Source organism: Muscardinus avellanarius (genome assembly GCF_963383645.1).
Source record: "Muscardinus avellanarius genome assembly, chromosome: 18".
Taxonomy (NCBI): domain Eukaryota; kingdom Metazoa; phylum Chordata; class Mammalia; order Rodentia; family Gliridae; genus Muscardinus; species Muscardinus avellanarius.
Window position 1 is genome coordinate 23,648,920 of NC_137804.1, and position 19,950 is coordinate 23,668,869.

The 19,950-nt window shown below is 42.8% G+C and overlaps 1 pseudogene across 1 annotated transcript; it reads left to right on the forward strand.

Annotated features, from left to right (window-relative positions):
- Nucleotides 1–16,347: 16,347 nt before the first annotated feature.
- On the forward strand, nucleotides 16,348–19,732 carry LOC308276535 (cytosolic acyl coenzyme A thioester hydrolase-like; annotated as a pseudogene). The gene is made up of 3 exons: nucleotides 16,348–16,545; nucleotides 18,761–18,895; nucleotides 18,928–19,732. The product of its transcript is annotated as a cytosolic acyl coenzyme A thioester hydrolase-like (transcript).
- Nucleotides 19,733–19,950: the final 218 nt, after the last annotated feature.

Genomic DNA, 19,950 nt, shown 5'->3' on the forward strand with positions numbered 1-19,950 from the left:
AGCAAGAGAATGAGAACAGCTATAATTCTAATATGCGTTAATATCAGTTAGCAATTTGCCTCTATAAGGATGTACTCACATCATCAAATGACATAGGGAAGTCTTGCCTGTAAAATTAGATATTCTGATTGCAGAATGATGTGTTTTGGGTATAGGAACTTTTTGATAAACATAGAAAGGCCTTCAGCTTTAATCCTTTGTTTCATCTGTTCTGATTGCTAGAAAAAGGCTAAGTCTCTATGGCAGTAGGAATAAGCGATCCCCAACATGCCGGGGATCTCTCCCAGCCTCCCTGCAGCTGACCGGAGCTTCACGGAAGAGTTTTTGGCAAATGTGAATGGGTGGGGGTGAGGGGTCCCAGTCAGAGTCACTTAGGAACCAGTGTGCATCTGCCAGCTTCTCCTTCCTGCTTCACAGATCCTGGAGGCCACATGTGCTACATGGCATTTCTTCAAGGTGGCAGGGTAGCTGTGGGAAGCAAAGCTCCCTTCACCAGTCTGCACTGGTCACCTTACAGTGGAGAGAAGCCATTTTTGTTGGGTGAAGCCACTGAGGCAGGGGCTTACTTGAAATTGCAGAAGAGCCTAACCCATCTGAGAGGGCAGGACTGCAACTCACTTTGGAAGCCGGCCCCGAGTAAGATGACAAGAAATGTCTGCTGAACACCTGACTTGTTCTGATTGTCTCACTGCTGATTGTTCAAATGCCACAGACTCCTCATGGCAGCTTTTCTTTCTGAGCAGACTACACTGAGTTGGGATTTTGAATCTTCAACGTACACTTCTGTTTTAACATAGGGAAGTCAAGAAATGTTTACAGTTCGGTCTTCAGTTCTAGAAACTTGTCTTCTTTTCAACTTTCTTTTGTCTTACAGCATACTGGTTGACCAAAGTGTACAAATGAGGGGCATACTAATATTTTTGTTTATTCAGGAAATGTTTTTAAGTTTAATAATACTCTTGTTTACAAAGTATGATATAGTTATTAAAAAGTAAAAAAATTAGAAAATATATATAGGTCATGTGGAGGGTGCTCAGAATCCCTAATGTCCAGAGAAAAAGCCATGTAGCTATTAAAATACGATTTTTATGCCAGGCATGGTAGTGCACACTTGTAATCCCCATGCTTGGGAGGTGGAGACAGGAGGATCGCGTAGGTTCGAAGCCAGCCTCTTAAGCCAGGCTTGAGACCCTATTCCATATATATATATATATATATATATATATATATATATATATATATATATATATATATATATGTATATGAGAGAGGGGGGGGAGGGAGAGGGGGGGAGAGAGTGAGTGTGTGTGTGTGTGTGTGTGTGTGTGTGTGTGTGTGTCTGGGAGTGTAGCCCAGAAGTAGAAGGGCTTCCAGGAATCCCAGTACCACCAAAAAAATATGACTTTTACAAAATTGTGTCATACACATTTATTTATTTTATTTTTATGGAACTGAAGGTTCCACAAACTGAAGGTAGACCTAGGGATATTCTAAATCTGAGCTATAGTCCCAGCCCTATTTTTATTTTGAAACAGAATCTTACTAGGTTAATGAGAGTTTCACTACTTGCTGAGGCTGTCCTTGAACCTATAATCCTCCTGTCTCGGCTTACCAAATACTGGGATTACAAGTACAAGCAACCATGCCCACCTTACACATCATTTTAAAAAACCATTCTTTTGTCCATCGGAAAAATAAAAAATATTTTTGCATGTCAGTAAACATACTTCAATGATTATTAATACTCCATAATAATAGTCCATGTTGTGGCTATGTGACAATTTTTTTTACTTTGAATTTTTTATTTTATTTTATTTTATTGGTACATTATAGTCTCATATCATAATGTGAATCATATTGGCAATGGCATACATTCACACAGTGCTTGGTACCCTACCCCCACCCCCCGCTTCCCCATTTCCCCCCACTCCCAACACTGAATGTCCAGGTTAACCATGCTACACTCACACTTATACACATATTGGAATGTAGGTCCTCCATTAATCAACCTCAGTCTTCTTCCTCTCCTACCCTCCCTTTCTAGCTTTACTGAGTTTTCCCCTCCATTATCTGGAGTCTCTCTGGTATTTCTAATAGTTCTAGTTTGGGCATATTAGAGAAAAGATATGTCCCTTCTCTTTCTGTGCTTGGCTGATCTTACTTAAAGACAAGGTTCTCCAGGTCTTTCCATCTTCATGCGAATAACATGATTTTGTTCTTCTTTATTGCTGAGTAGAATTCCATTTTGTGTATTTCCCATAATTTTGCAATCCATTTATCTGTTGATGGAGACCTAGGTTGGTTCCATATTTTGGCTATTGTGAATTGTGCTGTGAACATGGGTATGCATATGTTACTTTAGTTTTCTGATTTCAACCTCTTTGGAAAGATATCCAGGAGTGGTATAGCTGGATCATATAGTTCCAGTTTTCTAAGGAATCTCCACACTTGTTGGGGCCCTCTGGGCTAGACTGGGATGGGGCAGTGGCTCAAGATGGTGCCTAGGCATGTTGCCAAGTCACGAGGCTCACAAGGCTGGCGGCGCCCTGAGCCTGCGCAGTGAGCCCTATCAGGCGCCCTACGGATGATCAGTGACGCAGCGCCTCATGCTACCACCAGCCCGCCTAAGCTTGGGGTTGGTGGAGTGATGAGGGAGGGGTTATGATGCTGATATATATTTGCTTGCTGTGCGCATTGAAAGAGAAGCATTAAAGAGGAAGTAGCATCATCAGCAGAGTTGGCGTTCTTGTGTTTCTTCCCTGGGCTCTGCTGGTCAGAGCCTTAGGGTCGCGACAAGTGGTGCCGAAACCCAGGAACGCCATGGGGTAAGTTCGGGACAAGTGGTGGCCCGTACGGGGAACGCCGGGGAATGTACGGGGAACGCCGTGGGGTAAGTTCGCAGGTAAGCGATGAAGGGACAGCGCTGTGTAGGTTTGCAGGATTTAGCGACGAAGTAGAAAGCTCACGGATTGCGACGAAGCAAGACTGATCATGGGGTCTAAGGTTACTACTATGAAAGTCAAAGAGGCTCTCTGTAAGATTCTTTTTAAGGAAGGAGTGAAAGAAATAGGAAGCTTAAAGCAGGCATAATGATGGTAAATCAAAGAGTGGACCTATTACAAGAACAGGTCGACATCTTGGGACAGATGGCCATGGTAACATGTATTCAAAAATTGTCTGGATTATGCATAACCTCTGTGCAGTATCAGAATTTTTCCCGTGCAGGCAATCTATCCCGATAGGCAGAATGCTTCTGGGAAATTGGAGCCATAAATTTGAACAGACTATGACAGAACCTCAAGCATCCATTGTCGCGATCAAATCTACCCACGTGGAGATTGCCTCAGTACAACAATGGATGGACCTGATACAGGGGACAGTGGGCTTCTTAAGAGATTGGGGTGGCGTGGCATTCTGGGCATTTTTTGCTGGTGGTAGTATGCTGTGTCCTGGTTGGATATATCAGGCGTATTTGAAAACAAACTGCAAAAACAGCACATACTGGTGCAAGCTCTGGCTGCCCTTGAAGCTGGCTCATCTCCTCACGTATGGCTCAATATGCTGGATTTGTAGTCAAAGATGGGTACGATCGTCCCTGGGATCATATCAACCTAAGACAGAGGAGTAATCATGCTATTGCTTTCCCGATGACGGGTAAGAATGATCCTTGAGGTTCGACAACCTAAGACAGACACGGTCCCGAGCCTTAATTTTAATAAAACAAAAAGGGGGAGATGTTGGGGCCCTCTCGGCTAGACCGGGATGGGGCAGTGGCTCAAGATGGCGCCTAGGCATGTTGCCAAGTCACGAGGCTCACGAGGCTGGTGGCGCCGTAAGCCTGTGCAGTGAGCCCTATCAGGTGCCCTACGGATGATCAGTGACACAGCGCCTCGTGCTACCACCAGCCCGCCTAAGCTTGGGGTTGGTGGAGTGATGAGGGAGGGGTTATGATGCTGATATATATTTGCTTGCTGTGCGCATTGAAAGAGAAGCATTAAAGAGGAAGTAGCATCATCAGCAGAGTTGGCGTTCGTGTGTTTCTTCCCTAGGCTCTGCTGGTCAGAGCCTTAGGGTCGCGACACACACTGATCTAAATAGTGGCTGAATTAGTTTGCACTCCCACCAACAGTGTAAGAGCTCCTCTTTCCCCACATCCTCACTATCATCTATTGAAATTTGACTTCTTTATGCTTACCACTCGGATTGGGGTTACATGAAATCTCAGGAGATTTGCATCTCCCTGATGGCTAATGATGCTGAACATCTTTTCATGCATCTATTGGCTATTTGTATTTCTTCTTTTATGAAGTATCTATTCAGTTCAATTGCCCATTATTTGTTTTGCTAGTGTAGAGTCTTTTGAACTCTTTGAATATTCTGAATATTAGCCCTCTATCAGAGTGGTGGCTGGCAAAGATCTTCTCCCATTCTGTAGGCTTTCTCTTCACGTTCTTGATGGTTTCCTTTGAGGAGTAGAAACTTTTTAGTTTGATGCCAATCACTTGTTAATTCTTATTTTAATTCCTGTGCTTTGGAGGTCTTGTTGAGAAAGACCTTGAAAGATGGAAAGATCTCCCTTATTCATGGATAGGCAGAGTAGATATAATCAAAATGGCCATTCTGCCAAAAGTGATCTACAGATTCAATGCAATTCCTATTAAAATACCAACGACATTCTTTATAGACCTAGAAAAATCAGTCATGAATTTTATATGGAGAAATAAAAGACCTAGAATAGCCAAAGCGATTCTCATCAATAAGAATCATGCAGGAGGCATCACAATCCCTGACTTCAAATTATACTACAGAGCAATAGTAGTTAAAACAACATAGGTCAGGCGTGGTGGCGCACGCTTATAATCCCAGCACTTGGGAGCCAGAGACAGGAGGATCCAGGTTTGTGGCCAGCCTCAGCTACTTAGGCCCTCCACAACTTAGTGAGACTCTGTTTTCAAAAAAGAATAAAAATAAAGGGGGTATAGCTTGAAGGTGGAATACCTTTGGGTTCCATCCCCAATACTGGAAAAAAAAAAAACCATCATGGTATTGGCAGAACAGACACACAGACCAATGGAACAGAATAGAAGATACAGAAACAAATCTACACACTTAATTGTCAATTGATCTTTGACAAAGGGCCAAACTCATATGTTGGAGAAAAGTCAGCCTTTTCAGCAAATGGTGCTGGGAAAACTGGCTATCCATTTGTAGAAAGATGGAACTAAATCCTTACCTCTCACCATGCACAGGAATCAACTTGAGATGGATCAGAGACTTGGAAATTAGACCAGAGACTACGAAGCTATTAGAGGAGGGCATAGGCTCCACATTCCAACATATGTGACAATTTTTTTTTAAATTCTATACTTGTTAAACATCATAAACAGCTACCAAACTTTTGCCCATATCTTTTATTTTCTTAAGATAAATTTCTATACACGTAATTTCTGTCAATGCATAAGCACATTTAAAGACTAGTGATACATATTGCCAAATTGCCTTCCTGAAAGATTCTACCAAATTACAGAACAATTCCCATTTTCCTGTATTATTGCTTAGCATTTAACTTTTAAAATATTTCTAATTTGATATAAAACTCATTATAATTTATATTTTTAATCACTAGTAAAGTTATTAGTAAGCTTTTCATGCTTGCACATCTAACAATTTTCTGTTTATATATTATTTTTTCACTTTTTTTCATTTTACTTTTTGTACTGGGGATGGAACCCAGGGGCTTTTTACCTCTAAGCTATACTCCCAGATGCTTTTTATATTTTATTTAGAAACAGGATCTCACTAAGTTGCTGAGAGCCTCACTAAGTAGCTGAGGCTGGCTTCGAACCTGCGGGATCCTCCTGGCCCAGCCTCCCAAGTACTGGGATTACAAGCATGTTGCCTCCACACCTGGCCATTTGTTTTACTTTTCTATTGAAATAGATACTGTATTATTGATTTATATGAGCTTTTTACATGTTTTGGATAGTACCTTAGCCTGTTTTTTGTTGCCATAACAAAATATAAGACCAAGCAATCTATAAAGAAGTTTATACACTTATTTGGTTCACAGTTATAAAGGCTGGGGGGCCCATGATTATGGTGTCAGCAGCCACACGGCTTCTTGTGAGGCTTCTGGCTGCATCTCCAGGGCAGAGGGCATCACCATGGTGAGACCGGCAAGCCGGTAGCTCGGGTCTCTCCTCCTCTTTTTATAAAGTCACTAATGCCCCAGGGGCCTCGTTACTGCATCTAATCTTAATTATCTCCAACACATGAACTTTTGGGGAAACATATTCAAACCATGGCAGATATTAGTTACTTACTATCATATATACTGTAAATATTTTCTCCAGTTTTTCATTTGCCTTGTAACTTCTTCTTATGTATAGACTTACCTACCTTTCCTTCCTTCTCTCTCTCTCTCTCTCTCTCTCTCTCTCTCTCTCTCTCTCTCTCTCTCTCTCTCTCTCTCTTTCCTTTTCTTTTCTTTGTACTAGGAATTGAGGCATTCTACCTCCAAACTACAATCCCAGTATTTTTTGTTTGCTTTTAAACAGCGTCTCCAAGGTGACTGAGAGTGTCTCTGCACTGCTGAGGCTGATCTTGAAGGTGCAGTCCTCCTGCCTCTGCCCCCAAGTGCTGAGATTGCAGGCATATATGTCCCACCACACTCAGCAGTCATTTCTTTGAAATTTCTGCCCCTAGAGTTCTGTTCAGCCAGGCCTTATGTTTAGCCTCACCTTATTATCACATAAATGTTGACTTATATTTTCTTCTAGGTCTGTTGTGATTTTGTGGTATGATTTTTCTGTCTAAGCATTTTACTCACTGAGAATTTATTTTAGTATACAAGTTAGCTCTTAAGTGTTCCCATACTATTCAATTAACCTACTCTTCCCTCATATTGCAAATGCCAGTCTTGTATATGGTACTATACGGTACATTCTGATTTCTGGTATGATAATCTTTTTTTTTCTTTCTTACCTGGGTTAATAACACACTTTCTTAATTATAGAAATTTTAAAATATACTTTATTATCCAGTAGGGTCTGTCTTCTTTTATTTTTAACAATAATCTTAGTTACTCTCACAAGTGTATTTTATTTAAATTTTAAATTCCAATGGAATTTAAAATCAAATTATTGAATTAATAAACTAAAGATCAGATTTACATGTTGATTCAAATATATATTTACATATACGCATATATGTACAAGTGTGTGTGTGTGTGTGTGTGTGTGTGTGTGTGTGTGTGTGTGTGTGTTACTGGGAATTAAACCCAGGGGCATTCTACCTCTGAGTTATACACCCAGCCCTATTTTTTTTAATTTTGAAATTGTAGAGAACCTCACTAAGTTGCTGAGGCTGGCTTTGAACATGCAATTCTCCTGTCTCAGCCTCCCAAGTACTGAGATTAACCATGCTGGATAATTGATATCTTGACATTCCTGAGCCTTCTTCAGATGCATGCTGTTCCTCTACATTTCACGTTTTCTTTTATGTCCTTACTAGATCAAGTTTTGTATTTCTTCTGTATTTGCCTTATCATACAATATTTTATTATTTTTGTAAATGGAACTTTTTTCTCATTAGATTTTCCAGCTTCTAATGGCGGAATAGCCCATCGTGTGTAGATTTCATTTATCCATTCATTCACGGATGAGCACTTGGTTGGCTTCCACCTTTTGGCTATTGTGAATAGTGCTGCCATGAACATGTACTGATTAGAGCCTCGGTTTTCAGTTCTTGTGTGTATGCACCTGAGAGTGGAACGGCAGGATCCACTCTCTGAGGAACTGCTAACAGTTTTTATAGCAGTTGGGCTATATTACATTCACACCAGAAACGCAGAAGCTCCAGTGTCTTCACATCCTAACACTTGCGATTTTCTGCTTTTTAAAATGAATTATCATTATAGCCATAATAGTGAGTATAAGTGGTGCCTCATTGTGGTTTTGCTATGCATCTCCCTAGCCACTAATGATGCTGAGAATCTTCTCATGTGTTGTGGGTTGTTGTTTATCTTCTTCGGAGAAATGTCTATTCAAGTCCTCTGACCATTTCTAAGGATTGTCATTTTGCTGTCAATTTCCTTACTTTTTTTTGTGTGTGTGGTACTGGGGTTGGAACCCAGGGGCTTTTCTACCTCCGGGATATACTCTCAGACCTATTTTATATTTTATGTGGAAACAGAGTCTCACTAAGTTGCTGAGAGCCTCACTCAGTAGCTGAGGCTGGCTTCGAACCTGTGCAATCCTCCTGTCTCCGCCTCCCAAGTGCGGGGATTACAAATGTGCGCCACCACATCCGGCTCAATTCCCTTACTTTTTAGTAAGAAAGAAATAAATGGGGAGTTGTGACTTATTAAAAAACTTAAATGCTTGCCGGGCGTGATGGCGCACGCTTGTAATCCCTGCGCTTGGGAGGCGGAGACAGGAGGATCACGCAGGTCCGAAGGTCAGCTGCACTGGCTTTTAAGAGACCCCATTTCCAAATTTTAAAAAAGTATAATATAGGTCTGGGAGTGTAGCCTGGAGGTAGAAGGGTTTTCAGGAACCCCAGTACCACCAAAAACAAAAATAAAACTTAAATGCTTGAGTGGCTACAAATTTTAAGTTGTTTTTAATTGTTTGGTCCCGAATTGTCCTAGTATTCTCTACCTATTATTATCATTATTACTATTTGTGTATGTGGCACTGGGGATTGAGCCCAGGGGCATTCTACCTCCAAGCTACACCCTAACCCTATTTTTATTTTTATTTTGAAACAGGGTCACTTTAGGTTGATGAGAGTCTCACTACTTGTTGAGGCTGTCCTCAAACCTGCAATTCTCCTGTCTCGGCCTCCCAAGTACTAGGATTACAGATGTGCACCTCCACTCACTTCCGGCTTAATTTTTAAATTTTAACAACAAGCTGCAGTGTAGGTATGATCAGTATCTCCGTTTCACAAATCAAGACTGTGAAGCACAGAGAAGTCCAAATTCACACAGCTAGTAGGTGGTAAAATTGGAATTTGAACCTGGGAGGTCTGATTCTACAGTTTCGTCTCCAAGTGACTTAGCAAATAAGAAATTTTTTTCTCACACAGTAATAGCTCTAGAGGGAGCCAGTGGCAGCGTTGATTGAGTCTGTGCCATAATATCATGCAGAACTCAGGACTTGGAGTCTTTCTCCTCTGCCACCCCAAGTGTGTGGCCCTTGCTCGGGCCTCTCCCCTCATGGTTGCAGAATGCCCACAACAGCTCCAAGCATCTCTTTGGCATCTTTTTTTAGGGGCTGGGGTCTGGAGATGGAACCCAGGGGCATTCTACCTCTGAGCTATACCCCCGGCCCTATTTTATTTTTTCATTTTGAAACAGGGTCTAAGTTGCAGAGAGCCTCACTAAGTAGCTGAGGCTGGCTGCAAACCTGCGATCCTACTGTGTCAGCCTCCCACGTACTCAGATTGCAAGCATGGGCCACTATGCCCAGCTGGGCTTCTTGTTTTTAAGAGTGAGGAAAACTTTCCTAAGAGTACCTACAGCAGATTTCTCACTAAAAGAACGGTGTCACGTGTTTCAGATCAATCACTGACAAGGAAAACAGAATTACAGTATTGGATACAGACTAATCGAGATTAGTGGGGCCGGCCTTCTAGAATTATCTGCTGTTCAATTCCTGAACAGAATTCATTTTTCACTAAGAAAGAAGGAAGGCCAGTAAACAGCAGCTCGGCCTTACCTGCCATTTAGCTCTGGGCTGCTCAAGGTCATGGCTTGTCTGTGGGTGGGTGATCCTCACCCTCAATTTCTCCCAAGCTGCCTTTGATTCCTTCTGGGCCCCCCACGCTTCTCTCTCTCCACATTTCTCTCTGTGGATCACAGAGGCACGCATCTCTTCAGACTGATCTTTGCACATTCGCACTAATCACGGATTTCAACTCCAAGTCCTAACCCTTATAAAAATCTAATCTTCCTTCTGTAAAAATTCCCCAAAGTAGTACTTAACCTCACACACTTGCCAACTCTTAAATCCAAAATCAAAAGCCATTTACCTTCATGTTAAAACTAAAACCAGGCAAAATTCTTGGCTTTGGGAGCACATAACAGTGTCTCCAGTAACACAGATTTAAGTTAATAGCCTCTCTGATATTTTAAAATGTCCTTGAACTATCCTGATTAAAAAGAAACGGAGGACGCTTTCTTCCACATTTACCCCCCAGGTCACAGGAAACCATTTTAAAATGGCCAAGTTGAAACAGTCCTAGACAAAACATTTTGTTCTATTTCATATAATGGATGCACTGCCCCACACATCTGTGAATCTACCTTTCCCATTTACTTTTCTGAACATCACCCCTAAGCCAATTTTAATGTATTTCTGCTAATAAAAACCAAAACAAACACACTTAACCTTCAAAAAGGGAGATAAATGACAATCACTTCAGGTTTTAGACAAATATCTGTAAACACCTGGCCCATGCAATCAGCATGATGATCCTTCTGCATTACTGGGGAGTGGAAAGCTCACCCCCACACACACACTCACCCTAGGGCTTGGAAGGGGGGGCTGCGGCTTAACCAGAGCAAGTGAAGGCAAAAGGCTCTGTGGGAGTGAGGTTCTCATCAAAGAAAGGTAGAAGGTTCCCGTCAGAAAGGAATCAAGCAGAGGGCAAATGATCTTTTGTCCAGGGTTTCTGCATTAGTCTTACTTATTTAAGGTTTCTCTGGAAAAATTTTAAGATAAGTCAGGAAAAAATACTTATATTCATATAGCGCTTTCCAGATCATAAACTCTTTTTTTTTTTTTTTTTTTTGTATTTTTTTGTCCTGGAGATTTAACCCAGGGGCACTCTGCCTTGGAGCTACACCCTCAGCCCTTTTTATTTTTGTTAATTTTCTTTTATTGCAAAACAGGGTCTCACTGAATTACTGCCTCTGGCCTCAAACATGCAATCCTGTCCTGGCACCACACCTAGGAATATTGTAATCTTTTAACTATTCTGTTGGTGATGTAATGGAATTTCTTTTGTGTGTGTGTGTGTGTGTATGTGTGTGTGTGTGGTACTAGGGATGGAACCCAGAGGCATTCTACCTTTGGGATACACTCACAGGCCTGTTTTTTATTCTTTATTTTGAAACAGAGTTTCACTGAGTTGCAAAAAGCCTCACTAAGTAGTAGCTGAGGCTGTCATCAAACCGTGATCCTCCTGTCTTAGCCTCCCAAATGCTGGGAATACAAGTGTGCGCCACCACACCCGGCTGGAATTTCATAGTTTTAATTTACATTTCCTTGATGCATAATGATGGTTAACACCTTTTCCTAGGTTTATTGGCCATTTGAATATACTCTTTTTTAAAAATGTTCAGGTCTTTTTGTCCACTTTCTCCTTTTTACTTTTTTTTTTTTTTTTTTTGGTGGTACTAGGGGTGGAACCCAGAGGCTTTCTACCTCCGGGCTATACTCCCAGACCTATTTTATATTTTATTTGGAAACAGGGTCTCACTAAGTTGCTGAAAGCCTCACTAAGTAGCTGAGGCTGGCTTCAAACCTGTGCGATCCTCCTGTCTCAGCCTCCCAAGAGCGGGGATTACAAGCGTGCACCACCACACCCAGCTTCCTTTTTACTTTTAAAGTTTTTATTTTCATATGTAACTCAGAGGTAGAATGCCTGGCTTCCTTTACATTTATTAATTTAAATTCTACTATAAGAAAGAGTTGGCTCTTCTTTTCTTCTTGTATATAATCATTTGTAGATTCATGGTTATTTTATTCTATAGGTTTTTTTTTTTTTCTTTTCAGTATTGAGGATGGAACCCAGGGGCATTATACCTCTGAGCTACACCCCAACTCTATTTTTAGTCTTTTTTTTTTTTTTAAACAGGGTCTCACTGAGTTGTGAAGGACCTAAGTAGCTGAGGTTGTCCGTGAACCTGTAACCTCTGGTCTCCGCCTTCCGAATGCTGGGATTACAAGTGTGTGCCACCACACCTGGCTTATTCTATGGGTTTTAATCCATTACTATCATTATTTATTTTTTTTATCCAGATTTGGCCATTAATAACTTCTTTTGTTGGGTCCTGTGTCCTTTCAACATGTCTTTTTTTTTTTTTAAGTGGTTTTCCTGTTTGTTTTGTTTTGTATTGTTTTTGGTACTAAGGATTTTTTAAAATTTTTTTTTATTTTTTATTGGTGCACTGTATTCATACATCATAGTGGGATACAAACTTTTGTAGACATACATGCACACATCACCCAGTCAGCCCCCACCCGATCCCCACCCCATTCTCTCCCCATCCCTCCTTCCCATGCTTGGCTTAGTGGTTGACATCTAGTATTATAGCAATTTATCCAAAATTAAAAATGATAATCTCACAGAACAGTTTCATTTGTCTGATACCAAGCTTTTGATGACTTAAAGATAACATTTCAATATTTCTTTTTGCTTTCTTTCTTACCAGAGAATATTTTTTCTATTTTTTTAGGTGAAACTATCATATATTTATATATTTATTTTTCAGAAAAAAATCTATCCTAATATGCAATATGGAGTCTAGATACCCAAAACGATCTTGAAAAAGAACAAAGCTAGAAGATATATATTTTCTGATTTCAAACCATATAAAGCTACAATAATTGAAACAGTGTAGTACTATTCTAAAGGCAGATATATAAACCATTGGAGTTAAATAAAAGCCTAGAGCTAAATTCTTCTCTATATTGTCAAGTTATTTTTGACAAGGTTTCCACGAACATTTGGTGGAGGAAATAATAATCTTTTAACTAAATATTGTTGAAAAATAATAATTACATGGAAAAGAATAAAATTGGACCCTTACCTAATCCCATATACAAGTATTAACTCAAAATAGATAAAAGACCTAAATATAAATCTTAAGGCTATAAACTTTTAGAAGAAAATCTGGGTCATAAAACCTCACAACATTGAAATTGGCAGTGATTTCTTGGATATGATTTCAATGGCACAGGCAACAGAAGAGTATACAAACTCCCTAAAAAATAAAAAAATATTGTATATCCAAAGACAATGTAAACAGAGTTAAAAGTTACTAATAGAATTGGATAAAATATTTCCAAATGCTATATCTGAAGGTATATTAATATTCCAACTAGAAATCCTAAAAACTAACAAAAAAAAGGCAAACAATACAATTTAGGAGATAGGTAAAAGACTAACATAAATAATGAATCTCCACAGATAACCAATCTTAGTTGTCTGTTGGATGGAAAATCTTGTTTCTCTGGTTCTGGTGTGTGTTACCTATTTCTTCTTTGTAGTTAATCTCTTTGAGTATTTTCTCTAGCGCTGGTTTTGAAGACATAAATTCCTTCAGTTTCTGTTTGTCATGGAAGCTTCTTATTTCTCCATCTAATTTGATAGAAAGTTTTGCTGGGTAGGAAATTTTTGGCTGGAAGTTGTTTTCTTTCAGAGTTTGGAATATGTTACTCCAAGCCCTTCTGGCTCTCATGACTTGGTTTGGGAAGTCTGGAGTGATTCTAATCGGTTTGCCTCTGAATGTCACTTGGCCCTTTGTTTTTGTTGCCTTTAAGATTCTCTGCTTGGCTTCCACATTGGTCATTTTGACAATTATGTGGCATGGGGATCCTCTTCCCCGATCCTGTCTAAAGGGAGTTCTATAAGTTTCCTGGACCTGTGTATCAACCTCTTGCTCTATGTTTGGAAAATTTTCTGCTATTACTTCCTTGAAGAGATTGTTGACCCCTTTGGTTTCACTTTCTTTTCCCTCCTCTATTCCAATTATTCTTAGGTTAGCTCTCTTAAAATGGGCCCATATTTCTTCAATGTCAAATTCCTGCTGTTGGATATTTTTTTCTAGATTAGAAACTATGCATTCATTTTTGGAATGATCATCTTCTAAGAGCGAGATTCTGTTCTCCATGTGGTCTAATCGGTTGTTTGTGCTTTGAATTGAGGCCTTTACTTCATTAATTGCATCCTTTATCTCTTTTTGGCTCTCTCTGAGTTCTTTTCGAAGCACCTCTATTATTTCTACAGTAATTTTCCTGATTTGATCTTCTAGAAATCTCTGATTTTCTGTTTTATCGGGTTCTGATGTTGTGGGGTTGTGGGCATTCATTGCTCCAGTGTTATTCCTCTTTCCCATGATTTGGAAGTTTGTGCCTTCTCTGGGTTCTTCCCTTGGGTCACTATGACTTCACTTAAGGTGTTCTGGATCTCGAGTCTGTAGTATCTCAGACCCCACTACTCCTTACTGGGTTGTATCACAGAGTCTCCGACCCAGGGAGTCGATAGAGGCTGCTTTAAACTATGGGGGGTGCCAGGTTGCACGTTCTCCTATGGTGTGATATCTCTGCCACCGCCCCTCCCCCACTGGGTCAAGTCCCTGGGAGTACAGTACTGGGATTTCTCCTCTGTGGCCCGTAATTTGACTCACTGTTCTTGAGTTCGCAGATGTAGCTGTACTGGACTCGGTGAATTCTCTGCTGCTGCCGCCAGTGGCAATATGGCATCGCTGCCACGCCCTCGGCCGTGAGGCTGGCTTATTTCTTCTTGGTTTTGAGTTTCACTCTGAGCCCCTGCAGCTGAGCTCAGCCACTGGGAGCTTTAGATGCTCCCTGCGCTGAAAAATCCCACCTGGCTGTTCCACAGCGGCTCACCTGGCTTGCTGTAGCCATCCGGTGAACTCGCCGCTGCTGCCGGCAGTATGGCGCTGCTGCCGCGTTCTCGGGCATGAGGCCTGTGTATCTCCTCTGTGGCTCTGAGCTCTGTTCTCAGTCCGCTTTCTCTCTGGAGCCTGGTGATTTTTTTGTTTCTCTGGTGATGGTGTTTTCTGGCTATGAAAGGTGCTGATTTTGTGGTAATGGAGATTGGTTGTTTGCGGGGCTCTTAAGCCCCGCTTTTCTCAGTCGCCATCTTCCCGGAAGTCCTCATAAACTCTTAAGACACATCTTTTATCTCATTTAATATTAGAAGCCACCCTTTGTGAAATAGAGGTCTCTCTTCTTATAGGGTTCTTGTTCAGTGGATTTCGAAGAGTTAAGTCCAAGGACTAGTGAAGGGTATAGAAATATGAAAGTTTAAGTCAAGGAAATAGAGAAGATAAAAGAAGGTTCCCCCATCGTGGGGGGCAAGGGTCCCCAAAAGAGAGCAACCCTGAAGCTCTTGGGAGGTAGGCTTTTAAAACTTACTAAGGTTCCTCACCTGATCTTTTATGATTGGTTAGAATTGGGTATGGGGGAACTGATTTCAGTCTTTAAGCTGTTGCCTTGTGGGCTGGTGGGCCCTGATCTCCTGGTGCCCAGTGGTCTCTCCCCTCTCCCCGCCTCCCCGCTTCCCCACACACACCTCCCCACACTCCACAGAAGGTGATGTGGCCTTTCTAATCCCTCCTGCTCCCAGGCCCTCAGCCTCAGTTGGGTTTATTATTCCTATTTCATAGAAGAAATTGAAGTTTAGGTAGAAGTTAATTGACTTATCCAGGATCACACATTTAGGAAGGAAAGGTCTTAGGATCTCATGTCTAAAATGTCTTCATACCCAGGACAGAGCAGATACAAAGCCAGCTCATCTCTGCATGGATGGATGTGGGCAGCTATACTGCAAAGCCCAGAAAGTGACTTATGGGCCTCCCTCTTTCTCCTGAGCCTTGATGCTGGTCTTCATAAAGCCAGCTCTTTTACGGGGTCCTTTTGAACTCTTCCTCAATTATGGGAGGTCAGAGCTACCCTGCTTTGTCAAAAGTGAGGCCTATGGTTTACACTTATTTGCCCTTTCAAACCATGTGAGGGCTATTTCCTCTTTAAAAGAATCACAGGAAGAGATACTCCAAAAAGGGGTCTATCCACCAGGCATGGTGGTGCATGCTTATAATCCCATATTTGGGAAGCTGAGACAGGAGGATTGCTGGTTTGAGGCCAGTCTCAACAATTTAGCGAAACCCTTAGTGACTTAGCAAGACCCCATTTCAAAATAAAAAATGAGCCGGGCGTGGTGGCACACTCTTGTAATCCCCGCACTTCGGGAGGCAGAGACAGGAGGATCGCGCAGGTTTGAAGCCAGCCGCGCTGGCTTAAGAGACCCTGTTTCCAAATAAAAATATAAAAAAATAGGTCTGGGAGTGTAGCTAGAAGGTAGAAGGTCTTCCAGGAACCCCAGTACCACATATAAATATATATATATGTATGTATGTATGTATGTATGTATGTATGTATAATAAAAATAAAAAATGATAGGGCTGGGATTTAGCTTAAAGGTAGAATATTCCTGGGTTCAATCCCTAGTACCAAAGAGAGATGGGGGGGAAGGTGGAAGAGGAAGAGGAGGACCCACCACAAGGCTATCAGGCCAGGCCTGTGCATCAGCATGGGAGAAGAGGAATACTCTGTCCAGTGGGGTCTCTCAGGTCACGCCAGGCAGGCCACTCCACCTAGCCCCAATTGTGAGAAAACACAAAGGAAAACACTGCTTGTGGGGAAGAATGCTGGTGGAGGGGACAGGATGCCTGTCCCCACTCCCCCACAGCCCCAGGCCGTGGCCCAGATGGGAGGGCAAATCCCCTGTGTAAGGGCCTGGGAACCACTCCGTTTTTCCTATCTGATTCTGCCCTATTCGTAATTCAATGGGAAACGAATCCACCCAGGAGCCAGGGCTGGCCCTCGAAAGGAAGGCAGATATAACAAAGAGAAAGTCATTGCCAATTCCAGCAGCCATGTGTTCACAGGAATAAACAGGAATATAGCTGAGTGGGAAAGTGGGCGTATCACCACACATTGCATTGAAACAGGTCAGCGCCACGCCAGAAACGTGCTTTGTATCTGCTTCTGTTTGGTTTAGCCAGAGGGGTTACAAGAGGAGGAATTAAGTGAACATGGATTGCATGTGTAGGCTTTTAAAAAACACCTTTTGTCTTGCTACTCTTAATGCAACAGGAGGTAGCTGCATTTTTTTGAGTGTGGAAGACTTTTATCTTTTTGCCTGGCCATCTCTGACCACACAGGATGAGCATCTAGCCATTGGTGATAGGTGTGTGATGCTAAGGGCCTGAAGAAACTGATGTTCAGAGAGAGGTGAAGTAGCTTGTCTGGAACTGCAGAGCTTGGAAATGTGAAGTTAGGTCGCAGAGTTCCTGACTCCCTTGCCCAGTGCCCTTCCTAGGCACCTGGAGAGGACAGTGGCATAAAGAGGGCTCAGATGCCCCACTGCATGGCAGAGCAGTGCGCTGATCCTACTTAGCATAATTATTTTTGCCCAGGGTTTGCTCCCATTCAAACCACATTGCCATTTTTTGTTGTTCAGAAATGATCAAATCGTTCCCATGCTTGGCTTAGTGGTTGACTTTGAAATCTTTAAGTACATTGTGTGCTTTAGAGAATTTCCTTCTTCCCCCTACCAGACCCTCATTTAGGTTGTCTTGTTTGCTCCTATATAGGATTTCCTTTTTTATCTAGCGTTCCTCCTATGACCCATTTCTCCTTAGCTTTCACATATTAGAGAAAGCATCTGATGTGTGTGTGTGTGTGTGTGTGTGTGTGTGTGTGTGTGTGGTACTGGGGATGGAACCCTTCTACCTCCAGGCTACACTCTCAGACCTATGCGTGATACCCCTGTCTCCGCCTGCCAAGCACGGGGATTACAAGCGTGCACCACCACGCCCGGCCCAATTTCTTACTTTTTGTGACTGACTTATCTCACTTATGGGGTGGGAATTGGGTAGGGGCTAAATGGGCGATGTGAACAGGTATGTCCACATGTTTTTTACCCCAATATGATGTATGAATGCAATGCACCAATAAAAAATTAAAAAAGAAATGATTAAGTAGCAGCAGCTTCATGTTCAGCATAACAATCAGGAAATCCTGAACTGCCTGTGATCAAGTGTCTATCATCTGAATGAATAAGGGTCTGAGATGGAAATCAAATCCAGATACAGACTTTTCTCCCAGCTGCCAGGGTTTGGAAGGAGCATGCGTGGAAGCAGGGCCAACTTGTTGTCTCCTTAAAATTCAGTCCAGTTTAACGTCTTACTTAGGAGCAAGGAAGGTTAAGGGAGGGTGTGCGAGTGTGGGGAATTAATGAAGGAGATATTTCCTTGGCATATTGCACGTATGTGAGAATACCAATGCTAATCTCGTGTATGGGGGGGTAGAGAGGGAGCTGAGGAGAAGTCCACCAAGTGCCGTGTGCATGTATCTACCACTCTGAACTACATTATGATGTGAGACTACAGTGCACCAATTTAAAAGTATGTAAAAACTAAAAAAGGACTAAAAGAAAGAAAAAGCCTTATCTGCGTCTATACCAGAGAGCTCATGCGCAAGTAACTTCAGAATACATGCAGGAGCCTACGAATCCTCACCTTGACTTTCTAAATATGGCGAGTTTTGCTTTAGGCTTCTCACTGGGGTAAAGCAAACTGGATGAGTAAGTTTGGCCCACACTGGCTGAGAATGGTAGCAAGGAAATTGCTGGTAAGATCACTCCCACTCACAACACCTGCCTTCACATCTGGGCTCATATGAAGGAGCTGGGAAGGGAAGGAGAAGTGAATGCCAGGGAAGTCCAAAGGCATCCTCCAAGCCGGGCGAGGGGGCCCAGTGCTTAGGAGGCCGAGACAGGAGGATCTCAGGTTTGAAGCCAGCCTCAGCAACTTAGCGAGGCCCTCAACAATTTAGTGAGACCTATTTCCAAATAAGAAATAAAGTAGAGCTCTCGCTGTCCCCAGCCGCCACCACCATCACCGCTGTCACTGTCAGCATGTTGGGCCCCACTATCAAAGATGCCCTCTGCCATCCAGATTTGCCGGATCATGCGACCAGATGATGCCAATGTGGGGACCATCCTGAAGATGACTGAGGGGCCCATTATCGACACCCGGCATTGCAGCAGCCAGAACTGCCAGAACCGACTTCCTGTCCCCCATGTGCATTGCAACAGCCAGAACAGGGACTGCTCATGGCTGCCCTGGCCCAGGTTGAGCGCCATGACTTCCTGCCCCAAGGTGCCTTGGTGAGCTGGCACACAGCATGGAGATCACCTTCACCCCCAAGCACTCTGTCAAGGTACAGGTCAATGTAATGTCCAAAAACATCCCTATAGGTACCAGAAAACTGGCCAATAAGGCCATGCTGTGGTACATCCCCCTGTAGCTGAAGAATGTGGAGAGGCCCTCAAGGCCTGGCAAGAGGAGGAGGAGGAGGAGGAGGAGGAGGAGGAGGACCTGGAGCATTAAGAAGCCCAGAAACTGGAGTGCGCGGAGTCTACAGGGACATTGTTTGCCCCATCCTTAACCCAGAGCCGACACCGTGAGCTACAGCCTGTCCAGCCTGATCCACCTGGTGGGCCTTTGGATTGCATCCTGATTGGTTTTGTGCATGTAGGTGTCACCATAAAGCTCAGGGACGAGGTGGCTGGGATTGTGACAGCCGCTACTGCAAGACCAACATCATCACAACTTCTGTGGACGCTATTAATTTTCACAAGATCCAAAAAGGCTGCGTGATCACCGGCTCTGGACACATGACCTTCACGAGCAGTAAGTTCATGGAGATCCAGGTCCTGGTGGATGCCAACCCTGTGGTCCGCTGGCAGTGCCTTCTTCACCTACATGGCCCTGAGCCAGGATGGCAACCAGCTACCTGTGCGCAGCTCCTGCCCGAGACGGAGACAAGAAGAAACACTTTGAGGAAGGCAAGGGTGGTACCTGCAGATGAAGGCAAAGCGACTGGGCCACCTGGAGCCGTGGCCCTAGACGCTTCACACCAGGCCTGAGCACCTCCCGGAGACAGCCCCCTTCTAGTCACTTAGAAGTTACCCCCAGACCAAAACCCCACTTGCCACTGAGAGCTGGTGTTGTTTGAAGTTTCCCCGTGGCAGTGTTAACCTATGTCTGGCCCCAAGAACCTGTCCACCAAAGCTTTTTTTTTTTAAATTTTTTGGTGATACTGGGGGTGGAACCCAGAGGCTTTC